Source organism: Tupaia chinensis, unplaced genomic scaffold (assembly GCF_000334495.1).
Source record: "Tupaia chinensis unplaced genomic scaffold, TupChi_1.0 Scaffold000062_1, whole genome shotgun sequence".
In the NCBI taxonomy this organism is placed as follows: Eukaryota; Metazoa; Chordata; class Mammalia; order Scandentia; family Tupaiidae; genus Tupaia; species Tupaia belangeri.
In genome coordinates this window covers 2,499,874-2,505,873 of record NW_006159520.1, presented here as the reverse complement: position 1 = coordinate 2,505,873, position 6,000 = coordinate 2,499,874, and positions in this window count along the sequence as shown.

Genomic DNA, 6,000 nt, shown 5'->3' with positions numbered 1-6,000 from the left:
TGCTTTTCGCCCCCCCCCCCCCCCCCCCAGACATGACTTCAGAATGGCCAGGACTGTTTTCAGGGATGGTCTCTTCAAGGCTATAGAGAAACATCTTCTTGGTATGATATTCACAAAGAACTACATTAATTTGGCAGCATCACATCAGGGAGGAGATTCAAACTCATTATGTTTTGATCCATTTCTTATCAATTTTTCAGTATAAGTTGAAAAAGTGAATCCAATAGAAATAATTTCAATCTCTGAAATTTGAGTTTGAAAATGGATCGTACAAACTTATCAAAGAGTCACAGCATTTCAGAAACGAAGGACCATGGAAATGAAAAGATCAGGGCAAGAAAGCACATGCAAGCCTCCATCAGCATCTGCTTATCCTTCCTTCCTGTCCCTGTCACGCATCCTTAAGTCCTCAGATTTCTTGGTCTCACCTTCCCCTCTAAATGGAGTCCTGCCTTCCCCACTAAATTGGAGCCCTGAGATGAAATGAGTCTATTGGATTTATGTCTTTATAGCAATTAGTATCGGTATTATGGTAGGCAAATCAGTGTTGGTTGAATGAACTCACATCGTTATTATGTCAGCCCCATCTACAAAAATAAAAACAATGTTGCTAGTTTAGAAATTACCAAAAGTGTCATTTATAAATTGGTTAACAATGAAGTAATGTATTTGCATTAGGAATTTAAGATCTGAGATAAAGAAGGAAGAAAAGTTGAGGAGACATTGGACTTGAGGAAAAGGTCCTAAAAGTTGGGCAGGGGAGACCCTAACAATCCATTTTTCTATTTTTGCTGATTATTTTTTGTATCGTTACAACAACAGCAAGAACAAAGACCTCTTGGTCATACTCTTTGACAATATTGGTTCAGTATGTGCTATCCACCACTTATTTCTTTGTCTGGGGAAGACAATAGCGCCAGAGAGGCGGATGCTCAGTCAAAGCTGTGCTTAAGAACCTTGCATTTCTGTGTCAGCCCAGGGTTGTCAGTGCTGCTGTAGTCGCAAAGGCGAGAAATAACGCAGAGAACGGAGTGGAGTTTTAAGCTCAATAGGTTACTCTTGGGTCTGGGGCAGAGTCGCGCTGGGAATTAGACACATTTGCCCTGATCCTCAGCCGGTAAATGGGTATTCTCCCGACAGTTTCAAAGTGGTTCTGGCCGTGTTTAACTTCTCTCCCTGTAGGGGGCTAATCTCATAAAGATTTCAGCCACACAAGCAACAGTGTCTGGGGTGTAATGATCGCTTTGAAGTTTGTTTGCTCGCCAGTGCATTTAAACAGTTTAAATGTTCCAGGAATAGGATTAGATGCCCCAGTGAATTCATTTCATTTACCCCCAGCAGTGGTTTCCCAATACTAGGAGAGGTTTACATGGTATCAATTTAGAGGCATGCTGCTTTTGAAGATTTTCCTCTTCTCCCTCTCAATTTTCTACCACTCTCAAGGTCTTGCCTAGAAAAATATTAGGGGTCAGGGCTCAGTGGAAAGGGGCATTATTGTTATGCCTTTAGGGCATGCAAAAGGTAATTTTCTGAATTATCTTCTAAAGTGTGAGTTCAACAAGGAGAAAGGAGAAAATACGAACAAAATTAAGGCCACTTTAGAACTTGTGCAAACATTAAGTATGAATGTTGAACTTCTGTATAGCCCAATTTCTGGATCACTCCTGCCACTTTAGAAATGGAGATTTCTGAACCCTGATTATTTTACTAGCTATTCGGCAAGTTCGTATCAGATGACGTTTGGAGTCTTTAACCCTTAGGAACTATAGACAATGTCTGTCTTCAAACATTACACTTGAAATGTACTCCAAGGGTGAAAGTAAGTAGTGACTTGTGGTGGTCCTACAATGCCTCGCAGTTCTTTTTGTTTGTTTGTTTTTTGTTTTTTGGAGAGATTTTCACTGTAGGGTGCGTGCGCTCACCAGACAGACAGAGAGAGACATAGAGACAGAAAGCGAGAAATCACCCCCCAGGGGGGATGGTCACGCCGCAATCCCCTCTCCTCCATTCTCCTCTCGGGATCTTGGGCACGCATGCACACGCGCCCGGCGTGAGTTCTAAGCCACCGGGTCCGGGACACGAACCGTGGTCGACCACGTGGGAGTCCAGCGACATAGCCATTACACCAACTGCTGGTTCCCATGCCTCACAGTTCTTTTATGGCAAATCATGAGACATTGATTCACTATACTAGAAAATAGATTCAACCTCTCTGTCTTTGGATATGGATGAAAAACCTTGTTCTGAGCTACTGAGTCCACTGAAAATTATCTCTGGGACCAGCAGATATTAATGTGGAAGACTGTTAATTTTCTATATGTGGAAAGTTCCCAGAAAAATAAGCAAAATCTTCATGATATAAGAACATACCACTGTTTTTCAACATTCATTCTCTCCTAGGAAGTGCAAATGATGTATTTCAGCTAAAGTGAAATTTTGATTTCATGAAACTTCTTGGGGTATTAAAGCAATACTTGCTCAATAGATTTAGCTTAGAGGATTAATGTAGTTCTTAGACATTTTGGTTTCGTCTTTTAGCCTTTTTTAAAAGAATAAATTAGAAGTAATATATGCCTATTTTATTTATTCTTCTTTTTAGGTTTTGCCATATGGTAAATGTGCTCACCAGAGAAAGAGAGACAGAGAAGAAAGGTGAGAAATCTCTCCCCCTCCCGGGGTGGGGGAGGGCGGGGGGAGATGGCCACACCACAATCCCTTCTCCTTCATTCCGTTCCCTGGGTTTTGGATACACATGTGCATGTGTCCAGTGTGTTTCAAGCCACCTGGTCCGGGACTCAAATTGTGGTCAGCTTTGTGGGAATCCAGCATCTTAACCACCACGCCACCTACTGTCCCCAATATATGCTTATTTTAGAAAACTTAGAAAAAAAGAGTAAGTTATAAAGAATTGAATCAAGGGTATAGATAAAATGCCACTGTGACATACTGAGATAGTTCCTTTTCCTGTGTATGTTTTTCAAAATTACTATCAATCCATAAATGAATGCTGTCTTCCTGTAGGTTATATCATGAGCATTCTTTACGTTAAAATTGTTACTAAATGTGATTTCAGTGGCTGAAGAATTGCTATTTTGTTGCATCTTCTACCATACTTTATCTAGCTGATACAACATCTGAATAAGCCTGTGTAAATGACCCATTTTAGAACTATATAATTATTTTAAAATATTATACTCAGAATTTATGGGTAATTGAGTTAGTATCATGGAGAATTGCAAAACTGCTAAAAGTATGATAATATGCTTTTTAAGAAAAGGAGATGTGTGTCAACTAATTTAGTTTTCGCTAGTGGATTATTCTTCTTCCATTTCCCCACATGTGCCTCCCGCAACACCCCCCTCTTCACAACCTACCCATCACCACCTTCTTTCTGTTTTTCCCTGAAGAAGAAAATCTTTCTTTCTTGAAGGTAGAGTGAACAATCTATTGATCTTCCTGTCCTACCATCTGGTTAGATTACCTAGAGACCTTCAATAGATCTCTTAGAATAGGGTTTGCTCATCATACACAAAAGGCTCTGCATGTGAAATGCTGACATCTCTTCACTTGATCCTATTTTAAGAGATTTGCAGCATCCCAAACTCAGTGGTAAGATGCATGATCAGCCAGGCAATGTTGCTTGGTACTCTTTATTCAGATCACACTTTTGTTTAGTTTGCCAACAGTGAACTGGCATAATCTCTCAGAGCAGCTATTTTAATGATCTCATGCATTTAAGAAATATTCCAGGCACTGGTTGGTTTAAATTTTTCTTGATGACTTAGGGGAACTTAGGTAAGATCTGCTTTTGGCCTTGAGGTAGGAATTTCTCTTAGCCTCTAGTTCACACCAATTTGGGATCAAGATATATTGCACCATCCCTTGAACACTGGACTTTGTGTTTTGCCAGGCATTTATGGAGAATTAATAATAGACGCCCCAGACGATATGCTCAGAAAAAGACAATTAGAAGAATTTTGTCTCTCCTTTGGTAATTAATCTTGAATACCTTTGTAAAATAATTGTACTAGCTCATTTATATAATCATAGAAGTACTCACAGGTTTGTATTTAGGGTAAAAAGCTTGCTCCATGGCATGGCCTATGGGAAAGATTATGGAGGTCTTCAACTGTACATTCTGTAGGAACAAACACCACTTAAGCTAGACTCTGCTTCCTAAACAAGTATTTAATCTCCTCATTAAAGATATATGAAACTAAAAATCAATGAGCTCCGGTGGTTAGAGCTTTTTAGTGGAACTAATGGATACACCTTGTCTAACATTAGAAACTTCACTTGTGGTTTACAGCTGTACATGAAGAGAAAACATGAATTTAGAAATAAGGTCTCCAGCTAGAGTAATAATTGGGCTGTGAGTTCTGGATAAGCAGGTCTCATAAATATATAACATATGGACTAAAGTATTGCCAATTCACATTCTCTCACATTAAATAGATATGGAGAACTCTTACTATGAAGCTCAAGATTAAAGACAGCAAAATTCTGCTTGGATACATGCCCTATCGAGCCTCATTAGAAAGATTCTTAACTGTGCAAATTTAAACTTCTGACATGCTGACATCATGAACTATTTAAACTGAAAACTATTCGACTAGTCTTTGGAGAGAGAAAAAACAGACTTCATTTTACCAGGCAAATGCAAGTAAAAATACTGATCTATTGTAGGTAAGTAATCAATAAAAATGCCCCATTTATTTAGACAAACACCCAGAACCTGAAATGAATATCATATAAACAGCTTTAGCAATGACACTAGAGAAGCTTTAAGAATGTCCTAAGACATTAATTATCTACTCATTCTCTACTCATTTTGTTGCGAGGTTTCGAAGTGTTCTTTTGTTTTTGCTTTTGTTTTCTTGCCTGGACATATTTTAAAAGATGCAAGAAAATATGATAGACACATAACATAGGAGGTGAACCTCGCAGATCCAGAAACCGTCTTTCTCTTCTTCAAAACCTAACGGGCCCACTGAATAGCAAGCATTCACATTTCAGTTCTATCAATGAATGAAGGATCATGAAGGCAATATATGAAACTTGGCTAGATTGTGAACTAATGCAGCAGTCCACGTTGACTCATGAGTCAGCAAGATAGCAGTGCACATAGTCTTCACTCTGAATCACCGCCAGATCTTTGCTTCATTAATCTTTGTGTAGCTACGTCTCTAGACATTTCATTCATGCTTTTGTAGCTCTCACTTAGTAGAAATGAAACAGCTAAATGCAAAACTCTATTAAAGTTTCAATCTGACCGAAGGGATTTGCTTTTAATTCTAAGCACACAGCCAGGTGGCCAATAAGAATTATAGAGCAAATGTGTTGTGCAAAATGGAGAAGCCTATTATTCCCTATAACATTTTAGTTTCAAAGATGACCTGTTTCCCTGGACAGTAGGGGAACTTCTCCCACTCTAGATGCAGAAAATATTAGTAAATATTTTTCAGAGGGCACTTCGAGGAAGTCCAGAAGAAAGAATCGAAGCTCTAGCAGCTCTAATGCTGCACAAAATATGGAAGCACATGAAACACAATTAGGAAACAATGAAGGAGAGAATCCACACAATCACAGGAGAGTCATAACGCCTTGGCCGTCAAGTAAAAGCTCACGCCAAGACCATGGGGCAGACTTCAGTCAAATGCTCCACAAATTACCCATCTGTGCTTCTATCCCCCATCACTCTGGCTTTTTCTTTTTTTAGGTTAATATTTATTAATATCTATGATTGATTCCAAAGTAAAGATTTGGTCCTTTTAAATGAAGTTTGTGTGTGTGTGTGTGTTTTTACAAAATCCCAACTTTAACCCATTAGCTAGGAAAACAGAACTAGCAGACCCAAATGATAGCAATCCTCATTATCCCGCTTTCCTGATTGGGAAAGTGATTGCAAGTGAGCACCTCTTAAGCACAATCCACTTTTACTGATCACACGTAACACTCCATGTTATGATGGAATGCCATTCAAAATGAGTCTTTAAGGAA